Raw genomic sequence first — 18,470 nt, 5'->3', positions numbered from 1 at the left:
AGATGCAATGGCTTTGGTTATTGCGGGAGGGATTGCTGCCGTAGTGAGTTTGGATTACCAATTACGATTGCCCCAGTTATTGCGTCACATCAAAAAATTGTAACTACTAAATCGTTCCTCAGCAAACATTTGAATTTCTTGAAATTTGTTAATTTAGCAACAACGATTACGAGGCCGAGTTTTTCCGGCCTGTTCTTTAACAGAAGCTCGTCGTAATAGTTAGAGCAACTTTTCAAGCATTTTATTGATTTTATTTTTTGCTTCGTGTCTATTACCGTTCCTGAGATCTACATGTCAGTATGATTCAACTTGAGTTTTGAGTACGATGTTGTGCCGTGTAGGGGTCGAATTCACAAAGCTTTTCGTTCGCAGGTGCAAATTGCAGTTGGCCCATCACTTTCGTTAATAACATGTCCGATATTCAAATTCGTACGCGTCAGCCCCTACGGACAGTTTTACCGTAAGAACGTTTTTGTGAATACGGGCCGTGAAGGGCGCGTGCTTCACTTTCTTCGTGCTTCTTTCGCCACTGTCGAACGCGGTTTACTCGCCGTCGAGCCCTTCATGAGACGTCGAAGACGAAGAAACGAAAGTGTCACAAGGGAAGCTTGACGAGGGTTTTTACAAGCCGTTCTCGCTCCGTCATTGCATCACAGACGGTTTTAACAGCGCGCGCGCGCGCGCGCGAACCCGGCGCCTTCGTCGCTCGCGCCGGCGCGTCACGCGACTTCGCCGGCCGTGAGCACGTGACGACAGCTTTCGGGGACCGCCACGGCAGGGCGCATGCGGCCAAGCCTCGACCGGGCCCTGGACAGGCATCGCCATCCGTCGGCGGCGAGCTACTCTCCAAGACCTCGCGAAGGTCTCCGCTGCCGGACCGCGTGTGCGAGCGTGTGGCTGAGCCTTATCCCCAACGCGTGCATGAGAAGCGAAGAGTCGAGCGCATTGCCTCTTCTCCTGCGAGACGTGTAGCGTACTCTTACTCCGTGTGGTGCTCCTTATTATTATTTTTCGCTCTCTATATCTCTCTTCTTTACGAAGCTCAGCGGGAAATTACACGCAACTGACTGTCGTCACCTGCACAGACCACGCTGGGATTTTCTTTTTCTGCCGTGATCGCCGTGGCGGACGACCGAGCGAAGTTTCCATCACACCTGCTTTTGAGCATCACCGGAAGTTCCCGGCTGTTTCAGCATTGCGCGTCACAGACCCGGAGGCAGCAGCCGTCCTTATCGGCATCGAGGTAAGCGCTACACACGTTCGAGTGGTCTCGGCAAATGCAAACAGCCACCAACCGCAGGAGGTTGCCACACGCTGTTTTTTCTCTGTCCTTGCGAAGTGACAGCACACGCTCTAGTGGTGAAGTTGAGGCCGCGCCAAGATTCCCGGTGACAAAGACAGTTCCACGGGCATGCCTTGCGGTCCGGGCACCAACGGTTTTTTTTCTGTTTTTTTTTTTTTTCTGCTAGCGAGCTTGTTTCCTCTTCGTTTAAATCTATTATACAAAGTCCCGGTCAGGCCAGTGAGAAAAAAAAGAATAAAAAGAAAAGACGTTGGTGAAAAGCGGAGATTTCGGCGCTCAGGCAGGCAACAACAGCCACCTCTGAGGCCTTTGGCGCACGAAGTGCTCCTGTAAACGTACTTTTCCAACAATACACACGTACGAACAGTAAGCCTGCTTTAGTCTTTCATATTAGTTCACTCACTGATTTTTTTATTATTAGTTTTTTTTTTTGATACTCGTTGGTCGTTCAGAAAAAGATCGGGCGCGTTAGTCACAACAGGTACACCAGCGCGACAACAAGCAAACATGCTGATTTTTTTTAGTGGTCTTCTCTCCTGAAACAAGCCGGCTTCTTTGACAGGCTAAATTGCCAACATAAAGTTATCCTAGGAAGGAACCTAGGGATGAAATTCCCAGGATAATATCAGTTATGTTCTCTTCTACAGGTTTCTCATTCGATTTTGAAAAGAAAAAAAAAAACGTTTGCTGCATTTATTGAAATAAATGAAAGGAATGGAAGGGTGTTTTCCTTAATGATCTCATACCCCAGCGAAAACCGGCCTTCCACTTAGCAGGAATTGAGGGTAGCGAAGAGAAAACTAATCGTTATCTACGCTGATGTTTCCGCAAGTCATGACACTACATATTCAAAGGAGTTACTGGAGGTCGCTAACTGATAAGAGATAATTGCGCAATCTCTACGTTCAGTACACATTTTACAATAACCCCTCAACAAGGAATTGTCCTTGTTAAACGCTGATAACGTATCGTAGTCTTAATACTAAGCCGTGCTCCCACTGCAGTAGCAATAAAATTTTAATCGTTGCAGCAAGATCCTCGCCTATGCTCCATCTCACAAGTCGTTTGCAGCACTGCCGAAAGTAGGAGGCCTACACATGTAATATCCTTGTGCAGCGAAATATAGTTCCTGTCATAACTATCTGGTTTTGGGCGGGATGAGAGAACTTTATTTTTGCTTGGTACATGATAATTTACAGCGATACTTTACATGTTTACATGATACTTTACATGTTAGGACCTAAGCGCATGCACTTCGTATACCGTGAATTACTGTGGTGGCCAGCAGACGACGCAGCGCGGTTTATAACACATCGAGGAGCATTCGACCTTCCCATTGGCTAAGGAGTCCTGCAGCTTCTACAGTGCTGCCATTGACTTGCGAGATAGAATATAGAACGCAGTTATTTCGAGCAAGTGACTGAAAAACAGTGTGAGAGCACTTGGCTCACTGATGTGTGGTAGTCTGTGACGCGATAAGCTTTATGGAGGGGATATACCTCAAGTGGGGCGAGAGCGTTGACCCTTGCAACATGTATAAAAAATGGGTGAAAAATCAAGTACGGCACTGGTTATAAGATATATAGGGCAGGTTCACTAAGCCCCTAGTAATCTGCAGGTTTATTTTTTCTTTCTTTTTTTCTAACGCACATACAGTCGTCAACGATATGCCTGAGAGTACGAGTGCACTGCGCCTACTCATCATCCCATGCTAACATTTATATTCGACCATTTTCAAGACACAACCACTGTGACGAAGGAAATTTCTGTTGTTTTTATTATACGGTGGTTCAAACAAGAATATTTACACGCAGAATCAAACACGAAAATTCAATAAAAACGACTTTCGAATATCGAAATTACTGTTATCTCATTTCTAAACATTGCGCATTCACCTATGGTTGCCCGTATGCGACACAGGTAAATGTGCCCCTATACTGCATTGACTCTGTATTGGTACGTTTGTAAGAAACTGCGGAACATGCATTGCTGGGATGTTCCGCGTGTCGCGAAGAACGATCTTTTTATAAGCGTCAAGTGGATGTGATTTGTAACGACTCGCAGGTTCTCAAAAGAATATTAGGAGCCATGATTGGCCCTTTTAGGTAGACTTATACTTGCCATTTGTTTTGGGAATTGGTTTCTTGAGAAGCTGTGGTCCATGCTTGCTTCCCCAATGCTAACGCCTGAGCTATTTACATTTATTTATAATTATCACCCTAACCATAACGTTAAACACCATCCCTGACTACTCGTTTTTCTTTTTGGCCGGTGGCGGTGGTGCTTGCGAGCCGTAGCATCAGGCAGGTACGAAAGAAGGCTTAAGGGGGTGCCGGTACGATCCATCCGCAGTCTTCTTTTCTGCTTTTAAATGAAAGTTTGGAACCTCCAAACACCAGCAAAGAATACTCGCAAGCCTCAGAGCACCCTAAATAATTTAATGTAATAGCTTTTCTGCAGCCAGTTTCGGTTTCGTTTCTACTGCGTTGTGACGTCACGACGCCGTATGTGGTCACGTGGGAGCTGGACATTGAGACGTTTTGACATTCACTCCGGATCGCTCGGATACTCCGCTGTGCTGCTACATCGGTCCTCACAACGAATGTGAGTGCCGATGACGTCAGACAGCACACGTGACGTCGGAGCGAACTGGAGTGAGTGTCAAAACATCGCCCCCACGTGACGTCGCTCCCATGTTCTGCTCCCACGTGACCACATACCGCGTCGTGACGTCACAACACAGTCTCCTCCTAGGAAAAATGAAACCAAAAGTGGCTGTAGATAAGCTATTATATAATTTATTGACAGCTCTCTTACACTTATCACGGTTTATTTTCTAGGGTTTATATGTTTCGGACCTACATTTAAAGAAAAAAAAAGAGTAGAATAAGAAATATTGTCAGTGTCCCCTTAATATCAAAAGCGCAGGTTTTATCCGGACGAGTGTGTGACAGGTGGGCTTAACCTGGCGATCGAGGCCAGGAATTGCTTCGCCTGAGCGCCTGTTCCAATGTCACTGGGACATTTAACCACATGTCCAGCAAATCAGTGCCTCTTAGAAATCCAAGGAGACGTGAAGCTTTCTTGCGGGCTATAAGAGTTCTGGAAACCGAATGTTTTCCAGGCACGCACGCGTAAGGTATTTCTTTTGCAGGTCGTAGAGAAGAACGTCCTTTTTAACGTGGTAGTGAGGGCGCGACCACAGACATAGTTCGATGTTTCCTGTCTCATTTCACGAAGTACAGAGCGGAGAATCAGTATACGCTCTGTGTTAGATAATTATGCATGGCGTATAGGCAGATCCTGTCTTTATACGATGCTGTGGTGCTGCTTCCTCTTGACGAAATCGCTTGGTTACGTAGTATCCTACACCGTACCAAGTAGTATTCCCTGCCGACTTTACCGCTCCCTCCCTACTCAGGGCAGCATGTCGGTAGTTCACGCTGAAAAATTATTTTGCTCAATGGATGCGCTAGAAGTGGATATAGACAGCTTAACAACTCGGCTTTCATACTTTCAAACAGGGCGTCCAGAAAAAATATAGATGTTTATCGAGAACCACAGTTTTCAAGACAATCGAAGATTACGACTGAGGCGTCTATATATATATATATATATATATATATATATATATATATATATATATATATATATATATGGAGCTGTTCTCGCCATTAACAACCACCCGTGCAAGTTGTGGCAATGCAGTCTCAATTTTGCGATAAGGCGAACATGAGCTCGCTAATTGGATTACGACATCTGAGTATTATGCCCATCGATCACAATTCACGGGGGTCTCCGTCACCGTTATTTGTCATCGTGGCAATTTTATTTTGGTAGACTTAGCATTGTGGAAGACAAACGTCTTTGTACGCCTAACGATGGCTGAGCGCCAACACTAAATGAAACGTCCAAACCGAATGTAACACACACACACACACACACACACACACACACACACACACACACACACACACACACACACACACACACACACACACACACACACACACACACACACACACACACACACACACACACACACACACACACACACACACACACACACACTGGCATTTATATTCTTTGATGATGCCTCAGGGCATTCTGCAGAAATACGCCGAGAACAACACGTCGTTAAAGAAGGCTAACCGAATGAGGATCCTTCGCAGAACGCAAGTTTATCAAATAACTCAACTTTATCGAAATCTTCAAAGCAAGACCTAGAAAAGAGTGTTGTGCCCTTCCATTCGACGAGGTTTTCTGCGGCAATTGCAAGCCCTCGATCTCAGGCTGCAACGGCTCTTGAGCCCCGTCTGGATACGGGGCTTACATCGTGCCAAACGGATGGACGAGCGGTCCGGCTAAGATGCGACTACGACGCTTGACCCGAGGACAGTCTCGATAACGGTCTCGCAAGCAGGGATCGATAGCAGGAAAGGCTCCTTCGCTGAGCGCGTGTCCGATTCTCGTCCTCTGCAGGCACGATTCGCGATAACGGCAACCTAGCAGACCCACTCGTTCGTATCCTCGATAAAAGCGCCAGGGTTTCCGCGTTTGAGTGCTCCTTTTGCGATACCGCCAACTCCTGTGCTGACTACAGTATCGGGTTGTCAACGCCTCTTGGCGAAGAAGCAGCGGGCGGGAGTTGCGAAAAGCAAATGTTTTCGCGCGAATGTTGTCGGAGCAAAGCCAAACCATCGAAAAACAGAGGACAAGGAAGAGAAATCCACAACGGCGAAGAGAGAACAGCGAGTACATGGTTCACAATTTACCGCATGCAAAGAAGACAAATTCCCAGGTTGGGGAGACTTGAAGTAGCGAACAGAGCTTGGACAAAAAGATTTATCTCGGGCCGGAACCAACGTTTCGAGAAGGAGAGTTTTCTACGTCATGGACAGGGGTGAATTTCCCTGACGGAACGTTGGCTTCTGCCGATGAGATCTCTTATTCGACAACTGATGAGGATTTTACACAGGCGAGACGGTACATAGCGTATGGGAAATATGCGCGAAAAAAGGTACCTAGCGAATACAGGCAAAGTGCCTCGAGCGGCCAGTCGCGCAGCAATATTGCGTGGCTTCATTCACGCTCGGAAAAAAAAAAAACTTGGAGTACGCTTAATCTTCGCCTTTAAGAGTGGAACGCGATATCATTATTGGGCGCCGTTGACGCCGACACCGCATTTTCTGCGACATGGGGCCCGATCAACATTTAGAAAGGCTCTGTTTTCAACATTCCCCTCAATGTTGCGTTGAACCAAAGTACAGCGAAACACCATCAGAAATGGAGAACGCTTAAGCTTCGCCTTTAAGAGTGGAACGCGATAGCATTCAACGCGATAGCATCCCTGGCTGCTTATCAGGCTTTTTCTCGTATATTAAAATTACAATCTGATGCTATCACGTCTGTAGGTTGTGGTTAAGTTGAACTTTACGATTTTTCCGACGGATTTTACTTTGAGAAATTCAATTTTTTGTTCACTAACGCCTTGCGCCACGCGAAGGGCCCGGCCCGCCCGGTCGGGGTGGTTCGGGATGATGTGGTTCGGCATGATTATTTCCGCCAGACGCCGATGCTTACGCCGACACCGACGCCGGATTTTCTGCGACACGGGGCCCTTAACGCTATAGCGTTAAAACACTGTTATGTAGCACGTATTGACCAACCGAAAGCTCTATGGGGAGTTTTTCATGTTGCTCTACAATTTTCTTATTGACACTTTTACCCAATTATAATATTTGAGAAGTTGATTGATTAATTAAGACTAATTGTGTAATGCAGAAAAATCATCTGAGTATCTACAAGCGACCGCAAACAACATTACCTAGGTTCTGTCCGGCTACGTGGCATGCGCATAATTTAAATATTGGTGCGTGACAGTTGGGACACCCTGTATGTGATTAACAATTAAAGGCCTGCAGTATCTGATACGGGCGCCGAACACCGTTACCTGAACTGTAATCTGTACTCAATCCGATAAACACAGTACAATGCAGCGAAGGCTAGCGTTCGTGCCAGTGAATCGGTGACGAGAGCATAGAAGCGGTGACGTGTTGCATAGAAGCGAATAGTGTTCGACCACAATGCAGCTATACTAATCTTTCCGCCAGGATTCCATTTTATCGGTGTCGCGGGGAGCGCGACCAGAGACGTACAATAGAGGATCACTTCTTCTCGTTCTTTCTGATTGGCTGACATCGCCCATAGTTTTCGCTGCATGGAGTTGGTGACATGGGATGTAGCAAAGACTGTGCAAGAACACTCGTGCGCGGTAGGTCGAATGCGACCATTGTCGTCTGTCGGGACGCAAGCAACTGCCGCTGACAGTCGTTTACATTATACTGGGAAGCTACTGCAGTGTATCTACGGTCATCGCAAGGTCCCACTGCTCCGCTTGTCTTCTTATTGCATTACGACCACCCACACTCTCGCTTCACTTATCTGCATCGGGCCTCTCTTTATACGCACCTCTACCACATGTGCCCGAAAAGAAGGTCACCTTCCCGTAAATGCGGCTGCCAGCTGACTGGCGTAACGTTTCTTTTTCTTGCTTATGCGTTTGGCCTTCGGGTCTCACGCGAACGTATCGTGCATCACGTGCTAACCCGTGGACGTCTCCTCCTCAGTTCAGATGCCATATACTAGCGCACTTAATTGCGCCATATTTAGCTGCCCGAAAAGAAAAGAAACGAAACAAGCAGCGCTGGCGAAGAGAAATGAGGCAAGAACGAGGTTTACGACAGCGTAGAATGCGCGGCGCAACCAATCTTGGGGTTAGAAGACAACAATCTTATCGTCTTGCGGGTGTTTCCTCAACGCGTCTTGTCGGTTCGCATACGTCTTTGAGAATCCTTGCCAGCTGATGTGCGTACCATGCACCATACTGTCTGAGCCGAAAGAGAGGGGGGGGGGGGGGAGGCTTTTTTTGATAAAACCACACGTGGAATGTAGTCACGCTGATTTAAAGGCGAAGTGACACTGACATGTGGCGATATCGAGTTGCGCTCGGACACGTGGGCTCATGCTTCCGAGAGTTTGTCGATATATGGGCTTTCGGTTGTGACCCACGCTATCATGCGCTCTGCTTACTGGCCCTCCGTTACGAAAGCTGCAAAGGAAATTGTGGTGGAATTTTTCTGGCTGAAAATACCGATTAAATTAAATTATGGGGTTTTACGTGCCAAAACCACGATCTGATTATGAGGCACGCCGTAGTGGGGGTCTCCGGAAATTTGGACCACCTGGGGTTCTTTAACGTGCACCTAAATCTAAGTAACGGGCGTTTTCGCATTTCGCCCCCATCGAAATGCGGCCGCCGTGGCCGGGATTCGATTCCGCGACCTTGTGCACAGCAGCCCAACACCAGGCAGAAAATACCGATAAAGAAAGGTTAAGGTAAAATGCCTGCATGTTAACGCATTTGGTCGTTGCGATATATATATATATATATATATATATATATATATATATATATATGAAAATCATAAGCACAACTTCGCGCTTATCTTAGGTTTATTATTTACCCAACAGTTTCGGTTGGTGGACCGACCTTTTTTAAGGGCCGAAAGAGGGACACCCTGACCCTTGAAAAAGGTCGGTCCACCGACCGAAACTGTTGCGTAAATAATAAACCTAAGATAACCGCGAAGTTGTGCTTCTGATTTTCCTAAATACGCTTGGCCCATTGAAAAATCCAGTTACTACTATATATATATATATATATATATATATATATATATATATATATATATATATATATATATATATTCCTGCATTGATCGATTAATTGATTGACGGAGGACTCGACATTTAGCGTTGGTCGAAACTACTTCAGTAAAGAAGAGACTTTGTTGCCTCAAATTTATGTCAGCATGCAGGTGAAGATTTGTTGCAGATAGGGCTAGGTCTTATGAGCATCCGTTTTGCTTGTCCGATCAAACAGACAAGCACAAGAATCCTGTCACTGTTCGTGCATAACTTGCGAAAAATCGTAAGCAGTGTGTATGACTGGTATCCTGTTTATGGGAGGTGTAGCCGACACTGTGTACACAGGCCAGCGTCCCCTTTCTTTCTTGTCAATAACAAAACAAGAAAGAAAAAAAAAAGTGGCCATAGGCGACAGTTAATATTAAAAAAGAATGTTTCGTATACCTTCTCGAAATTTTTTGCACAAGAGAATATTAAATGAATGAGACCTGCATTTCAATAAAAAAATTACGCTCGTGCCACGCCTATATGATGAGATTAAATTTCAATAACATTAATACAACAGTGATCCCCCGAGAGGTGTTTTACTGCAGCACATATGTTCCGGGCAGAGAAGTCGCAGTGGCAGGTGTTAGAATTGCTTTCTTGATTTTGGTAAGGTAATCCTGCTTAAGTTATTTATAAACGATATAAAATACACAGCGGAAAACTTTACACTCTTACCTTCTTTCCAGCTCTTATGGCGATGTTTAAGTAGCAAATAAACAGTTATATCCTACTCAGAGGACAATTTTTCTTCAGCTGGTAACTGTCACGGGATGCGAAACATTGCGGTGTTTGGGCGTTGTCGGGTTGCAAAGAATCCTGGCTGGGTATACGTTTAAGGTTTACGTAGATGACAAAAAAGTTTGATTTGTTGACCGATTGCTCGTTTTGCATCAACGCACAGTAACAAGGCAGCATGCGCCAGAGAAACTACCGTGATGTCATATCCCGCAAGCTTATCGCTCGGAGAGGATATAACTGCCACGTTGAAGGATATATTTTTTCGCTCGTAAGATGCAGGTTGCAGCAAAGAAATATGAAACGCAGGCCAATGTCTCTGTCAGTGTCCTTTCGCCCTGGTATGTGTTTTTTGAGCTGCAAGTAGCCTGAGCTATGTTTAATACTTTTTTTTAAATCGAGGTTACTTATAATAGGAAATTATCGGCGCGAATGCAAAGAATACGTGGCGCGAGTACACAAAAGAAGATATATAAGAATAGTGCAAGCGCGCTTACACTATTTATGCGTGTCCTCTTGTATGGTATCTTCGCACTCGCACTGTAATTCCCTTCAATAATCTCAAACTAGCCACTCAAGAGGCTTAACTTCTCATGTTCTTTTTGTCATGATTCTTGCAAAGCCGATATTCGCCTCTCGCAAGCGCCTTGTACAACCGGACGCCTGTCCTTGGCGCTTGCTTGTATACCAGTCTTGTACGCACCAGTCCACGCAGTGGAGTTCGCACCACGCACCTCCCACGGGCGAGCTCACTGAGCCGCGGCTCTGGTAAGTACGTCCTTCAGCAGATAACAGACTGTAGAAAAAAAGTAGAAAAATTAAAAAATAAACTAGTTTACCGCTGTGTCGGCCGCAGTCGACTCCGGTTGTGACCAAAGAGGATATCAGAACAGTTCCCGTTACACATATAAGGGGAAACAATCACGGCACGTTGACAGAGCTGCAAACGCAAGCGCGAGCGATAAGGGGGATGGGGGAGGGGAGGGCGCGAAACCCCCGAGGTGCAGGTTGTTCCAAGGCCGTGGCTGCGAGTGGTGACGCGGAGACAAGGCGCAGTGACTAACGCGAGGACGGCTATGGGAGAACAAGGCACTCTCTCGTGTTTTTGTTGTGGTTTTTTTTACGGTCTGCGCTGCCGTTTTTGCTTTTTATCCTCAGCCCCGGACGGCAGTGCAGGGGATCATTGAACGACCACAGCTGGCGCGAGGCCGTAGCTGCACTCGCTATCGGCCTTGACGATACGCTGCTTTCCCGAGCACAAATGCAAGCACGCACTCTCTCTCTCTCACTTCATTAGTGTCGGGCTTCAATTCCGCGATTGAAACACGAGCCCTAATATAATTAAATGTATGTTAAGTGGTGAGTGCGATCTGATGCGTCAGAGGCTCACCCCCTTCAGCCACAAATTATGTGAAGGAGTGTTCTAGAGCCTCCAAATTGATTTTTTTTTTTTTTTGCACAGACGGCGCAAGCTTTGCACAAAATATTTCGCACCTGTGGCATAAATATTCAAGTCACATGAAATCAGTCGTCATATTCAAAAAGAAAATGACGACTTCAAGAAGAGATGGCGCGTTACATCATGAAAAAAAAAAGGAATTTGTTAGGAGTATATGTGCTGGTTATTGTTGAGTAGAGGGCCTTCTGATGCTAGGAAGAACTCCAATTAACAGCAGTGATATCGAGCAACACATCGAACTTATCGTCAATACCTGAAGGTGCACCCTCTTATTAAAACGCAATGATTTTCAATATCTCCCCTTACTAAAACGACTTATGACATGTGTTTTGGTTAGCAGAGGGTTGAGCGCAGCATTCAGCGCTATGTTCAAGAATTTTACCTTGCCGTCACTAGTCGGAACATTCAAAAGTAAGTGATGTAACTTTCTGGAGGAACAGATGGCTGAAAGGGATACCCTCCTCCTTCCGTTTCCAACGGGGTTCCCTTAGATCGGTCGTCAGGAGAATATGAACACATACTTTCAATGAGGACTGCAATAAATGTCGAAACGGGAACTAAATACTATAAAGAAGATGCCACCTCTTATTTCATAGAGCGGTGAGGCGATGCAAATATTCTATAAATATTGATGGCGTTTCTAAGAGAATATACGAGGAGAATGATATCAGCGTGGACAATTAAGACCCAGTAATCCCTCCATAACATATTGTAGACGTAGTAGGTGTAAACACTGGAGAGTATATACGGGGAGCCCCGTACTGATTTTCGCACGCGCACGCAGCAGCACACTGACGCGTGGTGACCCCGCTGTTAGCTCGGCGAGCAATACACGGGAGACGGGACGCGCATGGCAACAAGGCAGCTCGCAGCGCCGCTCTGCGCGCCTACGATATCGTCACCCAAGAGCAAAAGCGGCCAGCAGTAGACGTCTGCAATCGGCTCGCACGTCTCCCTCGGTGCCCGTGTACTACGCGCGCGCGAGAAGCAGCCCCGTTGACGAAGAAGCCCGCCGACGAAGTGATTAGCCTAACCGCCGTGCCGGAAGCAAAATGCGGAACAGACCCGCCTCCGCACGGCAGAACTTGCCGTCTTGATGTCCCCGCGGAGCGCGACAGCGCACTTCGCCTCTCCTGCACTGCAGGCTGTTGCGTTCAGAACTGTCCGACACTGGACTGAGTGAGTGGAGAGAGTGAGTGAGTGGAGAGAGTGAGTGAGTGGAGAGAGTGAGTGGGTGAGAGTGAGTGGGTGAGAGTGAGTGGGTGAGTGGGTGAGTGGGTGAGTGGGTGAATGAGTGAGTGGGTGAATGAGTGAGTGAGTGGGTGAATGAGTGAGTGAGTGGGTGAGTGAGTGAGTGGGTGAATGAGTGAGTGAGTGAGTGGGTGAATGAGTGGGTGAGTGGATGAATGAGTGAGTGGGTGGGTGAATGAGTGAGTGGGTGGGTGAATGAGTGAGTGGGTGGGTGAATGAGTGAGTGAGTGGGTGGAGTGGAGTGAGCGAGTGAGTGGAGTGATGCGAGTGAGTGGAGTGATGCGAGTGAGTGGAGTGATGCGAGTGAGTGGAGTGATGCGAGTGAGTGAGTGGAGTGATGCGAGTGAGTGAGTGGAGTGATGCGAGTGAATGAGTATATAGTGGAGCGAGTTAATGAGTGGAGTGGAGCGGGTAAGTTGAGAGAGTGAGTGGGTGAGTTGAGCGGAGTGAGTGAGTTGAATGAACGAATGAGTGAGTGAGTGAGTGAGTCGGTGAGTTGAGCGGAGTGAGTGAGTTGAATGAATGAGTGAGTGAGTGAGTGGGTGAATGAGTGAGTGGGTGAATGAGTGAGTGAGTGAGTTAGTGAGTGAGTGGGTGAATGAGTGAGTGGGTGAATGAGTGAGTGAGTGAGTGAATGAGTGAGTGAGTGAATGAGTGAGTGAGTTGGTGAGTGAGTGGGTGGGTGAAAGAGTGAGTGAGTGGGTGAATGAGTGGAGTGGAGCGAGTGAATCAGTTGAGCGGAGTGATGAGTGAAATGGAGTGGGTGAGATGAGTGAATGAGTGAGTGGGTGAATGAGTGGAGTGGAGCGAGTGAATGAGTGGAGTGGAGCGAGTGGATGAGTGGAGTGAAGTGGGTGAGTTCAGAGAGTGAGTGAGTGAGTTGAGCGGAGTGAGTGAGTGAGTTGAATGAATGAGTGAGTGGGTGAATGAGTGGAGTGGAGTGGGTGAGTTGAATGAATGAGTGAGTGGGTGGGTGAATGTGTGGAGTGGAGCGAGTGAATGAGTGGAGTGGAGCGAGTGGATGAGTGGAGTGAAGTGGGTGAGTTCAGAGAGTGAGTGAGTGAGTTGAGCGGAGTGAGTGAGTGACTGAGTGAGTGAGTGTGTGTGTGATTCAGTGGAGTGGAGTGGGTGAGTTGAGCGGAGTGAGTGAGTGAGTTGAATGAATGAGTGAGTAAGTGATTCAGTGAAGTGGAGTGGGAGAGTTGAATGAGTGAGTTTGTTGAGAGAACGAGTGAGTCAGTTAGTGAGTGAGCAAGCGAGTGATTGAGTGTGCGAGAGAGCATGCTGTCAAATAAACAGACGAATCAGTATGCTAATAGCTTATGAATTAGTGAGTGACAGAGCGAGTGATCCATCGAGTCAGTGGGCAGGTCGCTAAGCGTGCTAATGAGCGAATTAGCGACTGAAGGACTGACTGAAAGAGTGAGCGAGTGGTGGATTGAACGAGTGAGTGAGTCGGTATGTGAGCGAGTCAACCAGTAAGTGGGAGAATGCCGGGAACGAGCGAGGAGCCTCGATCGCGGGTCCTCTTTGTAGCGATGCTTATTACTCTTCTGGGCATAAGTTTCATTTGATGCGTCTTTGACATGTCATACAATTACAGTGGAATAACCAATTAGCCCGCTTTGTAAACTCTTCCAGCACAGGCAACAAAGTAGCGCATCTTGCCTTGGCACAAGAAATTATATCCTCTCCTCCAGCATTTACGGAGCAGGACAGAGTGATAATGTCATCTACCTGAGGGACAACCTAGAGGTGACTTACGCTGCCACGGTGAATGAGTACTCAAAGATAACGCGCGCGCACACACGAGAGAGAGTGAAGCAGGATTAGCGCTAGTGGGTATCTTTTCTTTCGCGTTCGTTAGGCAAAGCAGTGATGCGAACATCACAGAGAGGTGATTTCGAGCGAGAGGCTTAAACGATCGTCACGGATGGCTGGAAATTAACTCGGATTCCCGTGGCGCTTATTTCAGGCGGGGGTGCGCACGCCTACATTATAGTTAGCAGGCGAAGAGCTTCTTGGGAAGCGACATCTGGACAATCCCTCCGCTGATCCATGCACCTAACCATGCGGCACATCCTGTTCGTGCTTCCGCGAGTCGCGACGCAATCGTTTTTGTCTGAGGGACGTAGCGCAAGCGCTGGGGGACGTAGCACAGGCTCTGCACGCTTTTGAAGGAGTCGCTCCTCCTGAATTCTTCTTAGCTTGGGAGTCTATATTGTATACACTGCAACATAGCCTGTCCGTTTTAACGCCGGTCACCTTTAGGCGTTTAACACACGTAAACACGCACCAGCAGACACGTACACTAAATGGTGGATTGAGCGGGTGTTCTTTAAAACCCTGTAATGTGTCACGCCTGCTCATGTATGCTACCAGCATGTGGTCTGGTACTGCTTTAATGGCCGCAAGTTCAAGCGGCTGATATTCGACCTTTTCGCGGAGACCGTAGCCCGTAAATTATTATTATTATTATTATTATTATTATTATTATTATTATTATTATTATTATTATTATTATTATTATTATTATTATTATTATTATTATTATTATTATTATTATTATTATTATGCCTGTGCAACAGAAGGGTTTTGTAATTGGCTCAGATGGTAGTAAAATAAAATTTATTTTCTGTCGTACTGCTCATCATATCTGGCGAGCATATTTTCGTCTATTGATGGCAATGCCGACCGTGTTCACTTTTTCTTTTAAGTGAGCCTCAAACGGACCGGTCGGCTTCTTTTAATTTTCTTCAAAAAAGAGCCACAGGGTTTGTTTTTTTTCTCCTAATGTCCTGACAAGTCAATGCTCCTGAAGGTAAACAATCGATTTATGTTATATGAGTTTCCTCTAGCGTTGTAACATTATCATTTGCCATAGTTGCTCGGCTTTCTTTCTGGACTAATTCGGATGCAATTCCATAGGTCGCACCATTACGAAAGCCTAGCGATTTCTCTGAACCGTTTTTGAAACGCGACTTTCGTTAGAAAAACGTCCTCAGCCTCCCTCACTATAACATCACACATCAACGTAATTAACATTCTGAAGCAAACTGGTCTCGTTGAATGTTCAAATACCGGCTCCTTAACAACTAAGCTCAGGATGGCGCTAGTTGCAATGCTCTTACGTTGTCAGCAGCCTAAATAGCTCACTAACGCTGCCACCACACCTCAGCGTTTGCCCGCACCTCTGGATGCGTCAGGGGCAGTTCCGAAGCAACACTGCAGGGCTATAAGGGGTGCCATATTGGAGGCGGCTCCGGATTAACTTTCTCTACCTGCATTCCTTTGACATGCACCTAAATCTAAGCACACGAGCGTTTTTTTTTAAATTTAAACCAACCTGTCTAAACATAGACACGTTGGTTCACCCGGTATAAGGCTTTGCACAATGTCCCCCTCCCCCGGTACAGGGTAGCCAACCAGACATAATCTCTGGTTCACCTCCCTGTCTTTCCTTTGCCTTTCTCTCGCTATCTCCCAAACGATACTGGGTAGCCAGCTACCAGCAAAATGCTTCCTCTAACATCGATTCCCGCGGTGCGTGGGATGTTCATTTTTTGTATATTTCCTTTTTTTTATTCATTCTTGAATCAAGGTTTTTTAGCAGTGAAATGGAGTATTCGGTAAAGGGAGTATGCTTCCTGCTTCCAACCTCTCTAGTGAGACCCCATTTAACGTAGCCTTATACCTGCCATAGCCATTCCGCCAGCGCGGCGTGTACTGCATGCAACTAACCAAGACGTGGAGGAGCGAAGACACTCGGGAGACGCGAGACCGCGTGTCGCGCGAGCAAAGGATGCGGCAGTCGCGAGGCAGCGGAAAAAAACCCCGCGGGTTCCGCGCTGGCAGACCACGCGTTGGGAAAAGAAAACAAAGCGAAGAAGCAGACGAAGCGAGCAGCAGACACAAAGGTTAGGGCCATGCCGTTGCATTGAGTCGCCGTGACTCCGCTATAGTGGCTTAGGCGTTCTATTTAAGACGTCCCACGCGCATTCATTCGGATGCGCTTCCCAGCGCTTCGCTAGTTCTCTTTTATTTCCAGAAAGACCAGTAGAAAATCCATTCAGACTTAGGGCTCTCCCTCCACGTGTTGACGCGGTTTAAATTGGGAGCCCAGGCCCGACGCTGGAATGGGTCTGGGGAGGCGGGCATGGGAAATGAAAGGGGGGGGGGGGGGGGAGTGGGAGGGGGAGAATGTTCCATACCTGTACCCTACATCGAAATGGCGGGCACGGTATTTGATTTCGTCACCTTGCAAATGTTTGCTTTTGCGGATGAACGAATCTCGGGCTGACGATTTGAGCGATTTTGTTTTTGCACAATCAGAGCACGGAAGCTTTATGTCGAGTGGTTGCGCGCTGGTAGATTACTGGTCAATTGATTGATTTTGTCATCTGCATCTCCATATCAACAAAATGAGCGAAAGGATGGCAAGAGCTGAAATGAAGGCATATAAAGCAGTTCACATGCCATGGATTCAGTTGTACGCTCAAATGGAAATTTCCAGGCGCTTTGTGACTGTACACTGTGACGGAGCTACGCAACGTAGAAAAGCACTGCAACCCTCGTTTACTCGATCAACGCGAGCTGAGTTATGATTTAACTCTGGTGTATGGTGAAGTGTTACGTTTGTATGGTTGGCCTTTCGAACGCGCGCCTACTAGGACTTAATTCTTGAAGGGAAGCTGCAATACAGGCTCGTATTTGCAAATTTACATCGCCTCCTGCAGAGATAAACCGTGAAAGATCTGCGAGAATCGGGCGAACGGAGACGGGTGTGATGCAATATGAAAGTCCGAAATACCGGAAAATAAAGCGTGGCTGTCTGCACGATGTTCTGAAGCTTTCCAGTTTCTGATATCAGTCTTCCAAAAACGCTGCTGCGCACAGCCGATTGCAATAGCGCATAGCGTACACGCTCCGGAAATTGACACGTGTCTGCAGCTCTTATGTCCACCGACGTTCCTGGCAAACAGCGCCCGAGATAATTCATAGAATGTGCACCTGGCATGACGTGTCCCACGTCTTATTTTGTTTCTCTCTTTACGGACTAAGCAAAAATAGATAAAGAGATTGGACAACACAGATTGAGCATCACATTTTTATTAAACGCCATGGTGTGCTATCAGCGGACATTACTGAATTTCCGGCGCTAAAAAACTACTGCCACGGGCTCACGCTAGTCTGGGTCTTATAAAAATTTTGTACGAGCAACTGAAATGCAAAATGTACATATCCAAGCATTTCTCCGGGCGTCCTAAGCGCCGCAACGTTTCAATATACAAGTTAAATGCTATCGCTGTTTGAAAGAATAGTATCTTGAGCTGGCGCAGCGTTGGCTATGGGACACGCCGCCCTTATCCAACCTTATCCAAATAACGCCTGTGAGCTAACTGCGCTTGCTGTGCGGGTACTGCGTTAATATTTAATTGAATTCAAAAGCGCAATAATAGGATAGTAATATAGAGAAAAGAAAGGCAGTGGTTATAACCGTGTGTCGTGTCAGGTTGCCTACCATACACCTGCAGAAGAAATATTCCTGGACAAGGGGGAAGATGGCAAAATATAAGAAAGAGTACAAATAGTTCAGGTGTACATTTTCGCAAAGGAACCTTAATAATGGCAAGAGAGAGAGAGAGAGAAAGCAAACAGAGGAAAAGGTAGCGACATTCCCAAGAAACGGACAGGGTGAACCCTATACGTTCGCCTCTACGTCTGCCACAAAACGTAGCGTAGCATTCAGAATAGTGTTTGCCTGAGTTCGTTGGTTCCACATAGCACAAATGGTTTCCAGCAGAACGTACTGACACGGACAGAAAGGGACGGGCGACACACGCTGGCACTAGCAACATTCACCATTGTGCTACGACGACACACGCTGGTGTGTCGTCTCTGGCACTAGCAACATTCAGTTGCTAGTGCCAGCGTGTGTCGTCGTCCCTTTCTGTTCATGTCAAT

At 46.8% G+C, this 18,470-nt stretch overlaps 1 protein-coding gene across 1 annotated transcript in view; it reads left to right on the top strand.

Annotated features, from left to right (window-relative positions):
• Window positions 1-323: 323 nt before the first annotated feature.
• Window positions 324-18,470, top strand: part of LOC119455595 (monocarboxylate transporter 13) — a 78,146-nt gene continuing 59,999 nt past the window's right edge. Inside the window, exon 1 of the mRNA XM_049668883.1 lies at window positions 324-1,243. The gene's annotated coding sequence lies outside the window, so the exon portion shown is untranslated. The remainder of the gene's footprint in view (window positions 1,244-18,470) is intronic.

This window comes from Dermacentor silvarum, chromosome 6 (assembly GCF_013339745.2).
Source record: "Dermacentor silvarum isolate Dsil-2018 chromosome 6, BIME_Dsil_1.4, whole genome shotgun sequence".
NCBI lineage: Eukaryota > Metazoa > Arthropoda > Arachnida > Ixodida > Ixodidae > Dermacentor > Dermacentor silvarum.
This window is presented reverse-complemented; position numbering and strand designations above follow the sequence as displayed.